The sequence below is a fragment of the Petaurus breviceps genome, unplaced genomic scaffold (assembly GCF_028583685.1).
Source record: "Petaurus breviceps papuanus isolate PSGF00001 unplaced genomic scaffold, PetGlider_PUasm1.0 126, whole genome shotgun sequence".
In the NCBI taxonomy this organism is placed as follows: domain Eukaryota; kingdom Metazoa; phylum Chordata; class Mammalia; order Diprotodontia; family Petauridae; genus Petaurus; species Petaurus breviceps.
In genome coordinates, this window is record NW_027185655.1 from 34,808,417 (window position 1) to 34,829,230 (window position 20,814).

Here is a 20,814-nt window from a genome sequence, read left to right on the forward strand (position 1 = left end):
CTCACCTAGAAACTGGAATTCTAAACACTTTTTTCATGTCCATATCTTGGCTGTAAAGTTCCCAAAGAAAGAAGACAAATTTTGGACCTTTTTTGTTTCAGTTTTGGGGGATTTGTTTTGTTTTGTTTTAGTTCCTGTGTCTCAACTTTGAGAACAGACTCAATTGCTGGGATGAAGGATTCTGTGTAAATCTGAAATCAGGACACAGATGAGCCTTTTTTTCCACTCCTCATTTTAAAGCAGTTAATTCAAGTGAGACTCTAGATCTATGGTTAACAAGATTCTCCCTTAAGTGGAAAAGCCGTCATTGATGATTCCTGCCACCTATTTACTTCTAATTCTCATTACAAATAAAAAACTTTACCCTTCAGATCAGTAACCATTGACCTATCTAATGTTCATCCTTGCACTTCAGGCTATAAAGGAAGCAAAATATCAAAGAACATGGGGAATGGGAAAGAGGGGGCAAGAGCCTGTTATTCAGGACTTCATCAAAGTTTCAAATTCAACAACACTTTACATTCATTGAACCATCTGCTCTTTGCAAGGCTCTATGGAATTTATGATCTAGTAGGGCAAGTGATACAAATAATTTTAATGCAAAAATAGACTTTTAAAAAATTCTATGAAGATTTTTCTGGGCCATACCTCCTATCCTCTCATTTCCACTATTTCTCACCTGTCTACAAAAATCTCTCTCATTACCATTCAGAGTTAAGAAAATATGGAATTCAATTCCATTTCCTTGTATACATGCTTGCAGAGATATGATAAGAGTCAACAGGTAATTCTGCTTAGTGCTTTCAACCATCAAATCAAACCGAGTAGATGTTATCTCTCTTCTCCCTTTGTTGGCTGGGAACCCCACCTTCAATACATGTATTCATTCAACCCTTATATTTGGGAGTAGCCCTCTGATAGTCTGGCCCTAGACCTTAAAGCTTAAAGTTCATTGGTCTTGGTCACCTTCCCAGGCATTCTAGCTCCACCCTGGATCTAGTTCCGGTGACTGTACACTTGGCCTTTGGTTTTGGGGTGTTTTTTTTTCAGTATTGTCTCAATTAATTTCTATACTTGATATGGATTCTTGACTTTCTTGGTCCCTGGGTAAAACTGTTTCTTGGATTGTAGAAGAGTTTCTAATCTAATCTTTTCCCCCTTAAATAACATGTGTACTAAAAAAAAGCCAATACTACTCTGTCCTTATTATCATAGTGATTTTGCATTGATTTCAACAAAATTGAAGTGATCACAATGTATTCTTCCTGAAGTTCACATTCCAGACAGAAATGGCAGGCTCCACAAAGACAGGATGATTCAATGCCATTCTAAAATGTTCTTCCAGTTAATATTTACCACAAAGCTAAGTTTAGTAGACTATTGATAACTAAACCCATATTCATAAAGTTTACATGATGCCAACACAAGAGGAAAACAATATATGAGTATAGTGGGATACTACTGTGCTATAAGAAATGATGAGCAGGCAGATTTCAGAAAAACTTGGAAAGAGTTATATGAACTGATGTTGAGTGAAGTGAGCAGAACCAGGAGAATGCTGTACACAATAACAGTAACATCAATTATGATTGACTTGGCTCTTCTCAGCAATACAATGATCCAAGTCAGTTCCAAAAGACTAATGAAGGAAAATGCTATCTACATCCAGAGAAAGAACTGATGGAGTCTGAATGTAGATTGAAACATACTATATTTTCACATTTTTTTGTTTGTTTTTTCATGGTGTTTTTTTTTTCCTTTTGCTCTGTTTCTTCTTTCACAACATAACTAATGTGGAAATATGTTTTACATGATTGTAGACATATAACCTATACCAGATTGCTTGCTGGCTTAGGGAAGGAGGAGAGGAAGGAAGAAAGGGAAAAAATTTGGAATTCAAAATCTTTCAAAAACTGAAGGTTGAAAATTGTCTTTAAATGTAATTGGAAAAATAAAATACTATTAAATTGAAAAATAAATAACAATAACTACAAGAACAACAACACATACACACAGAGAAACCCAAGAGTACCACAAAATCAGAGAGATTGTCTTACAATTTCAGAAGAGTTTCAAAACATTTGGGGGGGGGACAAGAAAGGGAGCTGCAAAGTTTCATGCTTTCTATTATTACCCCTTTCACCAAAGTCAAACTTCTCCTTGGTAAATGGAGACTGAAGAGTGACTTAACATAAGAAGTCTTTTACTACATGTCTTTTTGAGACTTCCAACAAAGGTGGCTTGCTGAATCAAAGCAAACTGCCTAGGTCTTCCACATCTACTACTACTACAGCAACAACCTAATTTACAGCAAACAAAATAATGATGAAGAAATGTAATGAAAAGATAAAGCAAGTGACTTCTTCCACCAGAGGAAGGAAGAAAAAGTAAGCCAAAAGTCTCCATTTACCAAGGAGAAGTTTGACTTTGGTGAAAGGGGTAATAATAGAAAGCATGAAACTTTTCAGCTCCCTTTCTTGTCCCCCCCCCAAATGAGTTGATATTAATAAGAAATATTTCCATGAAGTGATGAAGAGTAAAGAAAGTAGAGCCAAAAGACAATGTATGCATTGGCTACAATAATATAAATTATTAATAACTTGTTATTAATAATGTAAAGTCAAAGTTGAGAGATAATAAGACTATAGTCAAATAGAAGTCAGAATGATTACCTTACTGTCAAAGTTAAAGGTCACATGCCTCCTTTCTTTCTGTTAACAATTAATAAACTGTTTTTCAGGAAATGTAATTTTGTAAAGGGAATTGTTTACTTGTCATAAAGTATCTTATGTCAAAGCAAAAATATATCTATAAGTGTTTATTTAATCAATGAATAAGCCTTTGTTAAGTGCTTATAATGTGTCAATTACATACTACAAACAGGATAAAAATTTCAAAAACAGTCCTTGCCCTCAATATGCTTACATTCTAATGGGGGAGAAAACATATTAGATAATTACAGAAATAAATCAGATAAGTCAGAACATACTAGATATTTACAGAGTAAAGAGAAGATAGCCTTCAAGAGGATGGCAGGTAGGAGAACCAGGAAAGGCAAAAGCACTTGAGTTGCATGTCAAAGAAAGCCAGATGGTAAGAATGAAAGGTTAGAAGGGAGATCATTCAAGTCATAAAGAACAGCCAGCACAAAATGATAGAAGTAGGAGGTGGCATGCCATGTATGAGGAACAGCAAATAAGATAGTATGACTAGGTCTTGGAGTTTATGGAGGGAAGGAAACAATAAGAAAATTGAAAAGATATGAAAGCAAGGTTGTGAAGAGCTTTAAGTGCCAAGCAAAATATTTTGTAATTGATCCAAATGGTAATAGAGAACCAGTAAAGTTTATTGGGAAAGGAGTGACATGGCCAGATCTCTTCTTTAGGAAGATCATTTTGGTGGCTGAGTATGGGATGGATTGAAGCAGAGAGAGACTAATCAGAAGGCTATTGCAAAAGTATAAGTGAGAGGTAAGGGACTGAACAAGGGTGGTGGCTGTGTAAGTGGAAAGAAGGGGTTGTATATTAGAGATACAGAGAAAGAAACTGGAAATGTTGGCAGTTGGATATATATGTTGGTTGAGGAAGAAGGGGTAGTTGGGGATGACATCCCATTTTGAACTTGTATGACTAGAAGGATTATGGTGCCTTGAATAATAGTGAAGTTAAAAAAACAGAGGGTTTGGTGGAAAAGATAATGAATTCTGTTTTGAACATGTTTCATGCCCACAAGATATCTAATTCAAAATCTATAGACAAATAGACAATTGGTGATGTTCCCTCAAATACACTAATTTCCCACTCCTGAGTAACGGGATTGAGTTCAGGAGAGAGACAAGATCAAAAGATCAGGAAATCACCTTGATAAAGATGATAATTTATAGATTCCCAAAGTGGGTAATACTGCCAAGAAGAGAAGATAAAATTTTGAAAAGCCATTCATACATGTTTCATCTATTGTGTTACAGAGTTAAAGTCATAATGATTACATTATTTTCCAAATAAACACACAAAATGCAAGTTATAACAAATCAGTGGTCACGTCTGCCACCAAGTCTTAACAAGCGAGTGTTGGTAGGCAAGCCTGTCAAGCACTGTTGAGAAGTCTAGCATGCATTGGCAAGAATATGTGCATGTAATGACTTGTTTACAATACAATACTATATGGTTACATGACACAAAAGGACATCATTAAAATTTCAATGCAGGAAAACCCCACAAATTTACAATAAATTATTAAATTTAATATGTATCTTTTTAAAAATTATATATTTTTGAAATTTATGCAAATTTAAAAAAATAAATAGTTAAAGAAAGTAGATTTCCAGGGGCGGGGCACTGAGTAATTTTTTTAAGAGAGCAATAGGCCATATAAGTTTGGGAACCTCAATTATCAAATAATTGAATCCATGGGAGATAATGAGATCACCAAGTGAGAGAGAATAGAGAAAAAGAGAAGAGAGCCCAGGACAGAGTCTTGGGGCACACCCACAGTTAGTAACTCTTAGCCTTAGACATTTTCTTGGTAGTGGCTATGACTTGCCCAGGGTCACATAGCATATGGTAGAAATATAACTTAACATGTTGGACATCATCTAGTCCAAAGTAATAAAGCTATTTACCCACAATCATACAAGTAGAAATGGCAAAGCCATATTTCAAACTCAGATTTTTGGACACCTAATTTAGTAGGACTACATTATTCCAGGCTTCCTCATAATCAAAAAGGCTTTGAAGAATATTTTCAATGCCTTGGATGGGAGGATTCAGGGAGGCAAATAGATGAGTGATAAGTAGCTACTTAGATACATAGGTAAAAAAGGGAAAGAGAGATAATAGGTAGGTGGGTAGTAGGTAGGTAGGTAGGATAAAGAGATAGATAGATAGATAGATAGATAGATAGATAGATAGATAGATAGATAGATAGAGAAAAAGGCTACTTGTCCCTTTTCTTTCACCAATGTCCAATGCACCATTTTAAAAGACACAATAAGACAAGGATACTAGGCTACAGATAATTCTAAAATTAACTTAATGGAACAGGGAAACTTACCTGTCCTAAAGGAGCTGAGGCATGAAAGTTTTTAGACCATCCAAATTCATGACCTAGGGTAACTGGTGTATTGAAGAAAAGATCAACACATGGTTTGTCACCATGTGTGTTATATTTACCGGATGTTGTTAGGTGTGATTGCCAACATTAGGCAGTTAGAACAGAGCTATCAAGTTCTCACGTTCTGTTGGTTTCACTAAAAAATAGGCTCCTGCCCAGGAGTTTCTCATACAATTCACATCCCCTTCACCACTGAACTTTGGCCAGTATTTGACACTTGAGAAAAGTGGTTTGGGACAGTAAAGCTTTCGAATGAGAAGAAAGCTGAAGATTATACAGACAGATCCACATGATCAGCATCATTCACATTCAAAAATAAGAAATAAAGAAGGAAGAGAAGGCTCCAGAAAAAGGTCAGGAAATTATACAAAATGGCTCTCAATTTTAGATCTAGGTTTCATATCTAAGGCAACTGAAGAAAATTATCAATATTTATTTACTACTTTTTTCCCTTTTAAAGATCAAATAGCATTAAAGGCAGCTGTGCAATAGAGTTGGACTCTGATTCAAATCATATCTCTACCATATGCTATGTGACCCTGGGCAAGTCACAGGCACTACCAGGAAAATGTCTAAGGCTATGAGTTACAGAAAAAATGCTGATCTGCATTGATAAAGGAAGTTTCCTCACCGGGAGTTCCCTATACATAAGAATCATAGGTCCGGTCCAAGAAAGAGTCATAGACACAGAGATAGAGAGAGACATGGAGAGGTAGAGAGGGAGTCAGAAATAGAGAGAAAAAGAGAGGGGTAAGGAGAGAGAGAAAGGAGAAAGGAATGAGGAGAGAAAAGGAAAGGGGGGGGAAGTGGGAGGAGAGAGAGAAGGGAGAGACAGAGAGAGAGAGAGAGAGAGAGAGAGAGAGAGAGAGAGAGAGAGAGAGAGAACTTATCATGAGAGAGCAAAAAGCTTTGAGAGAAGTGGCACCCAAAATATCAGCGAGCATCTTTTTACTCCACAGGAAGGAAATGCATTATTGGAATGGCTATTTGAGTGAACAAAAATGGAATCATAGCATCATTGAAACTTTAGGCTGGAAAAATCCCCAGAAGTCATCTTATCAAACCCTCAAATTTCACAAATAACTAAATATGTCCTGAAGAAGTCTAGTGACAACCCAAAGTCCCATGCCTAGGAATTGCAGAGCCAGGACTAGAATACAGAATACACCAGATTTTTAGGACTATGTTCTTGCCATTATTCCATAAATAAAACCCTTGAGGACAGAAAGAGAAGTCAAATATGTTACCCTGAGAATAGATTTCATTATAAGATTTCATTATTATTTCATTATAAGATTTCATTTTCTTAAAATTATATGAAGGTAGGGGTTTAAAAGATAAAAAGGAATTCAGACACATTAGAAATAGCTCTGTAGACAATGTTTACTATAGCTGATGAATTTTCTATTTGAAAAGGCATTTTAAAAAATAGTAAAAGTGCAGACTTCCTCGAGTTCCAAATAAGCCATGTTTGGTAGCAGAGCCATCGGTAAGATTACAAGAGTAGAGACCTTGCAGATCTTGAACTTAATCTAATCATACACAGCTTCCTTTGGCATTAAAAGCCCCTAAAACTACACAAAATTGGAACCTGCTGCTGCTGCTAACATTTTGGCAAGTTACTGGGTTTCCGCTAAGTTGGACCTATTCACTTGTAGGTTTCAACTATTTTCAGGGAGGAAGTTTCCAATGAATGCAAGTTTTTCTTTTAAATGCAGTAATTAGAAAGCAGGAGGGAAATCACAAAAGAGGAAAGAGGAATATAATGGACCAAATCTTCAAAACAGATGGTAGGAATGAAATCCAATCATTGTTTCAGCATCTCAATAACTGGCTATGGTGCAGGTGTCTTTTTTTGTAAGTGCTATCATTTTAATGCCACCACCCAAAACCTAGGTATTTCAGCAAAGAGAAACTCAAAGAAAAAGTCCCAGAAAATCAGGGCATCTCTTCAGTCTCTGACTCAAAAGGTAAGTAAAGTCAGTGAATAGCACATATGAACAAACCAGGAAACTTTCATTGTGTTTTATTCAATCCAGTCCAAGCCAATACAATAAATACTTATTAAGCTCTTACTACATACAAGACACTGTGATAGGCATTCAAGATTACAAAGACAAAATGAAAAAAAATAATCCCTGCCCTCAGTGAACTTACATCCTAATGAGGGGATACATATGTAAACAGTTATGCATATGCATTATAATTCAAGGAGAGAAAGAACAATAGCAACCATGGAGATAAGAAGCCTAGGAAATAAACCATGAAGGAAGCTAAGGATTCTAAAAGGTAGATGTGAGGAGGTGTGCACATTGATGAAGGTAAAAGTTGCAAGCTTTAAGTGAGTTCTGATATTTACTTTTTAAGGATATACAGAAATGTCAGTAACTATTTTTTTGCATTTTGGTGGGGGGAGGGCAGGGCAATTGGGGGAGTGACTTGCCCAAGATCACACAGCTAGTAAGTGTCTGAAGCCAGATTTGAACTCAGGTCCTCCTGACTCCAAGGTCGGTGCTCTATTCACTGTGCTACCTAGCAGCCCCAGTAATTTCTTACTAAAAGCAAGGCTAACGAAAAGTACATAAAGCTCAAAATACATGTGTTTTAATGAGGGTTCGTTTTTTTTGTTTGTTTGTTTATTTTTGTTCTAAGCTACATCAGAAAATAGGTGCCGATGGTCACTTGCATTTCTGGGAGAGAGGGATGTTGTGAAGAGTTCTTTGTGCTCATTATAGAGAAAAACAAACACTTATGGCCATGATACTGAAACTAGACAAAGTTTAGTGACCACGAATGATTGTTCTGATTTGTTTTTTGTGATCATGGGCAGATTTCTTCCCCTGGCATTTGTGAGTTAATTTTAGTCATAGTGTCAGACAGTATAAAATATCCAAAAAAGATATCATTCCTCCATCCAAATTATTCCACGATATATCACTAGAAAAATAAAATTTTTTTTGAGGGGAGAGTCGAGGCAGTTAGGGTTAAGTGACTTGCCCAAGGTCACACAGCTAGTAAGTGTTAAGTGGATTGAATTTGAGGTTGGATTTGAACTCAGGTCCTCCTGACTCCAGGGTCCGTGCTCTATTCACTGCACCATATAGCTGCCCCCCCAAAACACAATCTTTGAAGTGATAGCTTTGGCCAGTATTATCAGATTACCAATCAATCATTTATTAAGTTCTATATGCCAGGCAGTATGCTAAATGCAGGGGATACAAACTTTGAAAATTAAACAGTTCCCATCCTTAATGAATTTGTATTCTGTTGGAGAAATAATGCATAGCCACAGTTTAGCCATCACAGCCACAAGTGTGGGGAAAAAAAAGATGTACCCATTGGTGCAGATAGAGTAGGCTGACTTTGAATCCCAAATTCACCTCCCTTTAAATTTTCAAAAAAAGGATTTGTGGGTAGGAGCCAGAAATAAAAGCCAAGGAAGAAGGAAGAAGATATAGAGGCCAAAGAGGTGAACATAATCACAGGTGGGAGGTGTGGCAGAGATATGGAAATGAGAAGTTACTGATAAGCCATGAGAATGTCAGAGGATCTGTCAGAATCTATACTGTTCCTACACTGTGATGTCTCCAGAATAGAAGCTAAATGTTCCTATGGGATTATTTGATCACTTTAGCTTCCTTGCTTCCCTCAGAGGTCGGTACGCCTTAATTTTAGTTTTAAATGAAAACTTTGGTTTCTAAGCTTCTAACTTGAGATTTTTTTAATGTGGTCAACATAAGCAATTCTTCATTTATTTTTTATGTGTGTAAGTAAAGAGAAGAGAGGCAGAATTCCTTGTTTGGAGACGGGAGACTACCTCATCAATTCACCTTGGGGCTCAGAGCTAATTTATAACCATTTAGCAACCCAGGGAGGTTAATGTTATACTTCATACACTGGCAAGAACCTGAGATCAAGATACTACTAGAAATGAAACATAAGCAACTGTGACTCCCTGCCTATGAGAAAGTGAAATGTGAGCATTTTCAATTCCTATTTTTTTCTTGGTGGTAGCTCTTTGGCACCCCCAAGTTTGAGAAAAAAAAAAGTCACATGAAGAAAAAGGGTGAGTTGCTTCAAAAGAGAAAGATATGGCCCTGAAGGGGAGAGATTAATAAACAAAAAAACCTCTATTTACGGGATGGGGGTAGAAGAGAAGCAAGCTTTCTGAACACACCCAAATAGGTCTTCTACTCAAGAAATGATTAATCCCTCAACTTCCATTACTTACCTACCTCATAATGCTTACATAAAATATATACAAAACAAATTCAAAGTTGTAGAGAGAAATTAACAGTTAGGGAGATCAGGAAAGGCCTCATGAAGTGGTGCTTTAACTAAACTTTGATAAAGATAAGGGATTTTAAGAGGGTGAACTGAAGGTGTGCCTTCCAAATGGAGAATGGCCAGTGCAGATGCTCAAGAGATGTAATGTTGTTTATGAGGACCAGGAAGTTGGATTAGACTTTAAAGTGTGTGGAGGGCAGATTAGAGATGGAACTGAGAATTTCAAAAATATGATACTCAAAGGCAGAGAATGCATTCCTATGAATCAATAATGTAATAATGTAATGGGTGATAGAGAGATAAAGGAAAATGGATGGAGAAAGGGGTAAGGCATGATTTAGGACAGGAAAGAAAATAAATGGGACCTGAATAGGAAGAGTCAATAGTAAAAGTATAAATTGTAAGACTCATTACTTCACCAATTTTGGAAATGACTTTGTAATAAATGGGACCAATGAAGTCACAGTATTTAGGAATAAGCAAGGATATTCACATGGTGACCTTGCATTTCCATTTCATCCACGCAAACCTCATTAACTTCACCTTCTGACTATTTGTTCCCTTTCCACCCCACCCCACCTCTCCACCTGCATGTGACTGCCTAAGGGCAATCTTGGGCTCACTGAAAGAAACTTTCAGTGACAGGAAAGTAATTAGGAGAAAAGAGTTAGCGTTACATCCCTTCACTAAGGTGATCCCAAATCTAATTTGGGATATTTTTACCGCCCCCCCCCAAAGACACATGTTTTCAATTTTAAATAATATTAATATTATTGTGAGACTAGTGTACCACTGCCTAGTGTCAATGGGTTTCTATTATTCCATATTTCATAAAGGAGCATCCAATAACAATCTCATTTCAACTATTAAACAATCAGAACTTGGAACAAAAGGGATTATGTTCCTATTTCTACTGGAGTTCCATGCATGGGTCTATTGATTGTTTCTGTTCACCAGGCTCTCCCCTTAATACTTCACTACAATTCTTAACTTCTTTCTTTTGAATTATTTCTTAAGATCAGGAAACTTACTGATATCAATCCATTCCTTACCTTTCAGATTAGTATCTACTCCTTTAACGTCTCCTTTTTTTCCAATATTCTTTCCATATACATAATGTTGGCAATGTTTTTTTCACCCATTCCCATCCCCACCTAATCCAAAAGAAAAAGACCCTTCAGTTGCCACCTGCTAAACATGTTCAATCTTTGCAATTTCCTCTCAATAAAATGCTGACCAGAATTACAACAGTATTCCAAATGTGTTCTCACTGGCTCCCTATTTAATGCCAGAATAACTTACTGCTGATGTACTATGCTCTCCATATTTATACACTCTTAGACCTTACATTTCACTACTGCCAAATCTTGTGCAGATGGTTTCAATGTAGGAGCTCCAATCTGCCCCAGGTCTCTTTCCTGATCAGTATTCTGCATGGAGCTCCCTTTTCAGACTGTTCTTCCCAAGAGGTTTCTGGCCCCTGTCCTTATGACTTATCAAAGCTCTCCACAAACTCCCTTTCGATCCCAAAATGTGATGCATTGAGATCATTAGAAAGTGTTTCCCTTCTCCTATTGTATCCACTCTCCCCTTGCATTTGTCATCACCCAAATCACCATATCCTGATTACCCATCTCCAGTTCACCATACATACCACTGAGTTGGGTCTAATATTACTTCTTGAACACTCACTTTTTCTTCCGTTCTCCACTCATGAGGGTTGCTCATCATGCACTTTTTGCTTCCCAAATCTAAGTCAAATGTCAATTTAGTGTTTCCCCTTTTCCATCTGATATTAAACCTGAAAGTGAACTCAGTCATGGAAACTCCCAAACACCTGTGGACACTCATTCTGCTGGGGTTTGACTCATATAGCAGAAGGCTGCCTTGAAAGGTGAATGCCCCATTACTCCATTAGAAATTAACAGAGTTATTTAAAGGAAGAAGAATTCAAGTCAGGGCTCCCTAATCCAGGCAAGAATACTAAGAACACATTTCACTAAGTTTACAAAATATAAATTACTTTGGTGTTTCCATCCAAACTCAAGCCAAAGGCAACTTCAACTTGTAAAGAAGGAGAAAGAGTTCTAACATACATTGAATGGTCTAAAAATCCTTGAGCACTTTGATTAATCATGTGTGAAATAATTATTAAAACGTGGGATATGTTTCCTTATAAACACATGAGTATAAAAATTAACAGGAAAAGCATTTGGCTAAACACATTTTGGGTATTACTGAGTGCTAGATTTTGGGAAAATAATGGAATGTGCTGAGGGAATCTGATCACTGATAAGGAGGAAAGGAATCAAATAAGTATGCCATCTTTGATTCACATTAAATCATTCTTATTTTAAAAAACATTCAGAGTACCATATATACTTATATGTATTATGTGGAGATATGGCTAGCTAGCTAGATAAATAGGGAGGGAGGGAGGGAGGGAGAGAGAGAGAGAGAGAGAGAGAGAGAGAGAGAGAGAGAGAGAGAGAGAGAGAGATGGAGAGAGATGATAGAACGATAGATGAATGGATTGATGGATAGATAGACAGACAGACAGATAGACTCACAATTATATTAGAATTTTAGACAAAGAGCCAATATGACAACAATAGGCAATTACTCTATTGTCTATAGAACCAGTGAAGTGGGAGCATTTCCTAAATTGCCAAATAAGGAATGAAGGGCAGAAATGTAGGAAGCTGAATTGTAACAGTGCCATCCAGAAAGGGGCTGGGAGGCAAGAGGAGAGTGAAGCCTGGTGTCTGGGTGATACACACATGAGGGGAAAGCAGGGGATTGGGCCGCACCAAACTGTTTTTCACCAGTTTACAACTACCCATCTGTATTGTTGCAATAACCTCATAACAACTATTTCTGCCTTCACTCTCTACCTCATCCAATCCATCTTTCATACTACTGTCAAAATAATCATTCTCACAAGTAGATCTGGCAACGTTATGCTCTGAAAATCTTCAGTGCCTATTGCGTCTAATTAAATTCAGACTTTTCCACTGAGTATTATAGAAGCTCCACAATCAACCAGCACCCCATGTTTCCAGTTTTATTTCTTAATATTTCCCTCCCTGTATTCTAGAGTCTTTACAAATTTGACCACCCTTTACTCTCCCAAAAACACTCTACTTTTTAAAAACCCTCTATGCCTTTTTCATATTATTCCCTTTGCCTTGAAGATCCTCATTCTCCCTACTGTCTCCTCCCTGAAGCCTTTCCAGATCCCATGGGTCAATAGCATTCTTCTCTTTTGAATTTCATCTAGTAGTTGATTTTCCACCTCTAAAGAACTAGCTTTGGAATCAGCAAGACCTGATTTGAAGTCTTACCTTTGATAGATACTGACTACGTGGCCCTGAAGATGTGACTTAGCCTTTAAGTTCTGCAAAGAAGGTGCCAATCTGCACTCGTAAAGAGAGTTTCCTCACTGGGAATTCTCTATGAAATCAGAGACAAAGCATACTCAGGCATATGTAGTTATCTATGTATATAGCTTAACTCCTTGTGATTATAAGACCCTGAAAGACAGAGACTGTCTTATTGATTTAGAACATATCTTCCCCAGGCAAAGTGTTCTATACACAACGGATGTTTAATTTAACTACCCAATCAAAACTTTTACTGTAAGTAACATCCTCCTCAGCAAATAGAATTAGCACTTCTATACAAAGGAGACACCGTTACCATACCTACAGCTTTGTTTCTTTAAGAGAAGTATTTCAGGTCCCTACCCAAAAAATCAATTCAGAGTCTCAGACTTCTCTACTGAATCAACCAATCCGGAGGCAGGGAACCTGCGGCCTCAAGGCCATATGTGGTCTTCTAGGTCCTTGGGTGAGGTCTTTTGCCTGAATCCAAGTCTTACAGAACTAATCATTTTATTAAGGAGATTTGTTCTGTGAAGTTTGGATTCAGTCAAAGGGCCTCACTTGAGGACCTAGAGAGCCTCATGTGGCCTCAAGGCCACAGGTTCCCCGCCACTGAGCCTATCAATCAATCAAAGGCATAAATTAGCTATGAACGACAAATCAAAAGAATAGGGAAGTGTTTTGAGCTATTGTATGAAAGCAAATGATGTTATACCAGAAATGTCTTGTGGTTCATTGAAGAGTCAGTAATACTCCGTAGGAGTTAAGTAAAAACAAACCATTTTGGAATCTAATATTCTAGTGAAAGCTCAGTCTAGTAGTGGGGCTGTTCTAAACAAGCCCTTGAAAGAGACTTGATTGGGAAGGGGGTGTGGGAGAAAAGAAATTCATCCCCTACCACCTCCAGTTTGGACTAGAGGATGACTGTAAACTTAAATTTGTTGTTCATAACTCGGCCCATGATTGATTGATTCAATAGAGTCATCTGAGACTTCTGTAATGATTGTGTCAGGGATTTGGAATACTTCTCTTAAAGAAACAAAATCTTAGGTATGTTAATAATGTCTCAGTCAATATTCCTTGGAAAAACAAACCGATTTTTATTCATTAATTGAAATTGAATAGACGTTAACTGGTAAAAATTTATATTAGGGGCTTATGATTAGCAATAGCAAACAACCTCCCAGTCCCACAGAATTATCCCTTTATTTCTCTGAGATGGAACCTGGACCACCAAAGTGAATAACAGGGGAATTAAGTCCCAGAAATAAGCTACACTTCTTATGATGTCTTCATGCATCATAAATGTTCATCCACATCTTCATTCAATCTCCCTTTCTCCCTGTACATACCCATACTTCCAAACAAGGTCCTACAGAAATCTTCTGAACCACTCAATGTATGGCCCAGAACAGAAGCAACCCTATGGATTTTGATATAAAATTAAGAATGACAATGTTCTTAGACTTGAGCTAAGGAATAGTTCTCCAGGAATGAAGAAGAGAATGAGAATTTGGTTAAATCATTAAGGATTCCTGGAACTGCCTGGGAACACTCCCAACCCTCTATACCTAGAATACCAGGATATAAGACCAAACTATTTGAGAGGTCATATATAATGTAGAAAGCATTGAAATTCATACCAGATCTGAGTTTGAGGACCTACTCCACTAATTACTAGCCCTGAGGCTTTGGACAAGTTATTTAATAGGGGGGAGGGATTGGTGGGAAGATGGCTAATTTTCCTCATCTCTGAAATGAGTTCCCCCCCACTGCCAGACAGGGAAACTGAGGTGTGTGTGTGTGTGTGTGTGTGTGTGTGTGTGTGAAGTGACTTTCCCTGTATCACACAGGTAGTGTGAGATGCAGAATTTCTGACTTTTGAGAGGCATCATTGCTCTTTCTTCCCTTCCATATCACCTTCTTACTCAAAATTTGCAATGCCTATTGTTTTTAGGATAAAATCCCAAATCTCCAATTTGTCCTTTAAAGGACTTCCTAATCTGACCTCACCTACCTGTAAAGTCCTATTTCATATCACTCCCCTTCACATCTGGCCCACGTCTAGCTGTACCTTGTCTGAGGATTCCATCCCCTATTCTCCACCTTTGTATATGTCCAATGTGCTTGGAATCTAATCCTAACCTCTGTCTCATGGAATTGCTAGTTTCCTTCAAACATGGCAGGAGAGGTCCTTCCTGCTCCCCATGGTCATTAGCAAGCTCTCTCACTCTTGAAATGATTGTTTTACTTTGCATTAACTTACATATGTCTATGTTGTGTTTCCCTCCCTCCCCCTACCTAGTAGAATGTAAGGTCATTGAAGGAAAGGGCTACCTTTTTATCTTTGTATCCCTAGTACTTTGCACTATACTTTGCAAATAGCAGGCGCTCAATACATGTTTGATGAATTGAATTGAAGAGCAGGTGGGTAGTAGGAGTGATTTTCTTTTGTACTATGCTGAGGGCCATGGAAGTAGCTAGCTAATGTGCCTATACAAAAAGCTTCCTTCCCATTTTGTCTAGATATCCTGGTTTTACTCAGAAAATAAATACAGCACTTTGTAAAGTGGTCATACCAGGACCAAGACACATGGAATACTGTTTATCACATAGACCCATGCTTGGCAAAGAAGAGCCAATGAAACCTCTAGAATGGGTACAGCCATCCATGTCTTCATCTTCTAACTACCTCCATTTAGAAGTATTGGGAAGAAAGTCTGGTGGATTGGAGGGAAAACACTGTTTGGTTAAGGTCCATAGACCCTGATTATGATGCTTACCTGGGGCAGAAAGAGACTTTACAAAGTGCATCTATGATTGCTTTCCCAGGGATGTTTTCAAGGGAATTTCATCTCCTAAGATGTTTCCAAGGCGCCTTGATTTAAAAAAAAAAGTAGGTAGGTGGTGGAAGATTGAACTGGTCCAAGACTTCTTTGGCAATTTGATAAAACTTATGACCCCCTACTCAGAATAATTATTTTATAGAATTACATACACACACACACAGTTAATGTTTTCCAAATTTTTTTAAGTTCAAGGACCCCAGGTTTAAAATCCCCTGGAGTAAATGATTTCTAATGTTCCTTCCAGTTTTAAATCTTATGAACTGTGATGGCTAGGAAGATAGAACCCCAAATGATGGGACACATGATAGGTGAAGGAATAAGGAATAAAAAGTGTATATGTTATAAGGAGGGATGGGGAGGGAGGTCAAGCCAGAGAAGTAATCCTAAAACAGAGTCTGCTTCACAATTTTGTCTAGGACTGGAATTTTTGAGTCTGTCCCATTAAACAAACTTCAATGCCTCTGTTTAAAACCATATTGTTTTCTCTCTGAAGCCAATAAAGGCCATTCTTATTACAGCTCCCTTTTCCTCATCCCTTTTGGTTCATGAGGATTTAAATCCAGACTTCTGCTACCCTATATTGTCTAACCCACCCCCTGCCTAGAAAACCCTATGGAACCCAGTAAAAATACAAAGCGTCTTTCAAAGTTATTCAGTTTGGCAGCAAATCAAATAAGCAAGTGAGGAGTGCTCATGATAAAGAGAGAAAGTGTCTGTTCACATTCCTGAGTTGGGAAAAAAGAAACCTCTTTGACCTGATAATATGGACATAAAAAACATAATCACCAGATCAGGTATTTCCATATATTTTTTGAAGAGTCCCATGCTAACAAAAATGGCAAATTAGCAAGTATTTCTTGAGAGATTACAGGGTGGAACATAGAGAACTAGACCGTGTTATATATACACTAGACATACCTACCCTCTTTCTCCAAGGAGCTCAGAGGCATTTTCTGGGATTTGTATCACTTCGGTACCTGGACCCTTTGTCTGTTGGCATGATCTGAAAGCCAAAATAATGATACTCAGTACTTCAAATGCATTTTGTAGGGCTTTAAATTGCTCCAAAAAATAATTCCTTCCAAAGTCCATCCAATTGCACAGTTCCTTCAAACTTCTTGGCTATTTCTCAAGGCCACATGTTTTAAACATCTAGGATCACAGATAAGATCATAGGATTTAGAAATGGAAGCAAACTGAGTAATTATCTAGTCCTACTTTGTCATTTTTACAAATGAAGAAATGAGGCCACCACTTAGCCACCTAACTGGCTAGCAAAAATTTATGATTTCTTTCCTGTCCCATTTTTGTTTCTGTGTTTTGAGTATTTGGGAAAGCTGGAGGGTGTATTAAATAGAATGCTGGACCAAGTCCTGCCTCAGACACATCTTAGTTGTATGAACTTGAGCAGGTCACTTAAGAGCAGTCTGCCTCAATTTCTTCTACTGTAAAATGTCATATGTTGTTCGTCCTTCATTTTTAAAGAGGAACAATGATATCAAAGAGTGATGTCTTGACTTGTGCACAAATTAGATTGAAGTGGGCAGAATTGCACAAAGTCGCCAGCCTCACTCTTTCTTACAAAGTCATGAAAGTTCCATTGCGAAGATGAAAGTCAGGATGACTGAAAAGGGCCCAGGATGCATTGAATGACTTCGACATCTTCAATATCTGACCAAGTTTTCAGTACTTCATACAGCCTGCTTCAGCCACCTTCATGACTCGCCATTGAAACAGACTGTTCTTATCTACCCATTCCATGGGGGAAAGTCTTCATGGGATTTGAGCAGTTGCCCCTCTAAATCATGGGCAGGCATGAGGCCCACTGGTTGCCCTCAACCCCATCTGCCAAGATGGCTTGCTAGGGTGTGGTCGATACACAAGCTACAGCTTCTTAAAGCTACAGGTGAAAGTTGGGTGGATGAGCAGTCCAGAAAGGGTGTGGCAAGCCCTCATACCAGCAGTGCTAGTTTTTCCTGAGCACCCCACATACCCAATCTATAATACAGGGATATATAACACCTACCTCAGAGGGTTATTCTGTAGAGTAAAGGAGATAATATGTGTAAAGCACTTAGCACAATATTTGGCATATAAAAGGAACTTAATAAATGCTTCTTTCCTTCCAAAGCACAGATTACAGTGAGGTAGTGAATAGAGTGTTGGACTTGGAATCAGGAATATTTTAATTCAAATACCTCAGATATTTACTAGTTGTATGACCCTGGGCAAGTCACTTTCTGGGTTTCAGTTTCCTCAACTACAAAATGAAGGGGTCAGACTCAGTGGTCTCTAAGGTCCCCACCAACTCTAATTTGTGATTCTATGATCTTATGAACTTCTTAAACCTCTGCCCAAAGTTATCTGTTGTCCATTGTCATTGTCCATGATGTAGACAATTATTGGGTAGTGAGGATCAACAGGCAAAAAAAATAATAAACTGCTGTTTTAGAACTGGATATTCTTAGGTAGGCAAGTAGGTGAGCACCAGACTCATCTTCCTGAGTTCAAATCTGGTCTCAAACACTAGCTGTGTGATGCTGGGCAAGTCACAACCCTGTTTGTCTCAGTTCCTCATCTATAAAATGAGCTGGATAAAGAAATGGAGAACCACTCCAGAAATATTTTCCAAAAACATCCCAGATAGGGTCACAAAGAGTCAGACATGATTGAAATGACTGAACAATTACAAAATTCTTAGGTAGGCTCTATCATTCATTTATGAAAGTTCTCCAAGAACGACACATTCTTTTGTGTGCTGTCAAAAAACAATTAGTAACAAGAAAGACTAACAAATATTAGTTAAAGCCAATGTATAGGCTGTCCATTTTAATAATAGGAAGTATGACCTTCCTCCCCATCCCTCATTATGTGGTGAGGAAGACAAAGATCAAAACAATTGAACAACCATGTAGAAATCAGTGGCTGAGTTGGGGCTAAGTGAGCTGATAGTAAGTCTAATGCTTCATTCTCTAGACCATACTGCCTCCCTGTGGGAGTTTTTCTGGGTGAAAAACATCTCCTATGGTATGTTACATTTCAAATGTTTAGCTGTTTAGCTACACTTAAGTGTGAGTTTGTACAAGATGTCTCTTTCTAAATCCTGGTTATGAATGGGACCAGTGGTGGAATTGACTTTTTAACATCATGCTTCCTGTTTTGTTTCTTGTTTTGATCTGTTACAACTGGATTTGAAGTAGAAACTGGTCAAATAATCCAGAAATAGTCTTAGAAGTCCTCCTGAATTTAAAAGGCAAAGATTGAAGACGTGAAATATCTACCTCTAATGTTTGTTGCTTTAGTGATAGAGAATGGATCTGTGAGTTCATTGTTATAAGGAATTTCCAGGTAAGGAAACTCTCACTCTTAAGGCAGGTCAGCACCTTCTCTGTAATATGTAGCCTCAGCCAATTGGGTGAGGCATTCAACGATTAAGAGATTTGATCAAATTCACAAAGTCAGTATACGTCAAAGGCAAGACTTGAACACAGGTCTTCCTAATTTCAAGACCAGCTTTCCATCCACTCTCAAAGTCATCCTGGGTTTTGTTATTTTAAGGTAAGAAAATCATCATTATATGTCTCCAACCACTCACTTTAGTGAGTATTTAGGAAAAAAAATGTATAGTTTCAACAGATTTCTATTTTTATTTAGTTTTCATTTGATAGAAATCTATTTCCTCTCCTTCATGACCTCTACCCCACTGGAAAAGAAAAAAGAAGAAAATCCTTATAACAAATTTGCATAGTCAAGAAAAATAAATCCCCTCTGGCCATGTTCAAAAAATAAATGTCTCATTCTACATCTTGAATACATTGCTTTTCTGTCAAGGGTAGATGGCATGCTTCCTCTGGAATCATAGATGGTCATTGCCTTGATCAAAGTTCTTACAGCTTTTAAAGCTGCTTGTTTTTACAGTGTTGTTGTTATTGTATAAATTGCCCTCCTAAAAGTCCCTAACTTTATAAAAGAGGTTTATCCATTTGCTGTGATCCAAATGGATAATGACTTGTTTTTTCTTGCTTCCTCTATCATCATTCCACTTATAAGTATTATAAGTACTTGTCTTTCCATTTGGACTGTGTGCTAGACATCTTCCAACACCATGGCAAATGTCTCTTGGAAGTCTATGTTTTCCTGTTTTATTCTTCACTTGGATGCTACTAATTAGAAAGTTGTCAAATAAAGCTGTTTTTAGGTCTTAGAAGTCACCTTGTGTGATTTTGCCATACAAATGTAGGCACATTTTTGGAAGATGGCCTCCAGGAAAACATTGTACTCCACTCAACCCAGTTGTTTTTATGACAATAGACAATAAGCCTAATGGGAACTTGGACACCCTGCACCTTTCAGTAAATTGTGTAATTGTGAAGATGTGGTCTGCTGCAGAACACCATTTGCAAAATTCTGCCTGTTCAATTTCAAAGGAAGAAAGGCAAACTGTCAAAATCCATATGACAGAATACTACAATTCAATAATCTAAGTGAAGTGCATATTAAAAAAAAATCCCAGGTTTCCCCTGATACCCAATAGATTACTAAAGATAATACAAAAAAATAGCAAATGTTACTGGTTTTACAGGAAGACAGATACAGTAATGCAGTCTTGGTAGAGTTGGGAATTGATCCAATTGTTCTGAAAAACAATTTGAAATTAAACTAGAAAAGTCATTAGATTATACATGTCCATTAGTGCTACTAAGTACAATGTACTTGGTAGAGCCAAGATGGCAGAGAAAAGGAAGGAAGTTGCCTGAGATGTCCCAAATTCCCCTCCAAACAACTTTAAATCATACCTCATAATGAATTCTGGAAGGGAGGAACACACAAAAGGATGGGATAAAACAATTTTCCAACCCAAGAAAACTTAGAAGAACTATAGCAAAGGTCTGTCTTACCTGGTGATGTCTGAGCAAGTCAGAAGAAGCCTCTAGCTCCAGCACAGAATAGCTATACACACACACACACACACACACACACACACATATATATATATATATATATACATATATACACATACACATAAAATTAAACTGTTTACATCCCTACATAGCCCTATGGCCCCTGTGCAAGAGGCCAGTGGTACAGTAGGCCAGCTGTGAGGCCTCCAGCCCCTAGAGCAGCAGGAAAGTAGTGAGGTCTGGCAGGCCCAACTGCCCTGGCACAGGTGAGCCACCAAGCCC

General features: G+C 37.7%; 1 long non-coding RNA gene across 1 annotated transcript in view; it reads right to left on the reverse strand.

Annotated features, from left to right (window-relative positions):
- Positions 1-16,634, reverse strand: part of LOC138169902 (uncharacterized) — a 36,984-nt gene extending 20,350 nt beyond the window's left edge. Inside the window, exon 1 of the long non-coding RNA XR_011170488.1 lies at positions 16,554-16,634. This is a non-coding gene — a long non-coding RNA (uncharacterized lncRNA). The remainder of the gene's footprint in view (positions 1-16,553) is intronic.
- Positions 16,635-20,814: the final 4,180 nt, after the last annotated feature.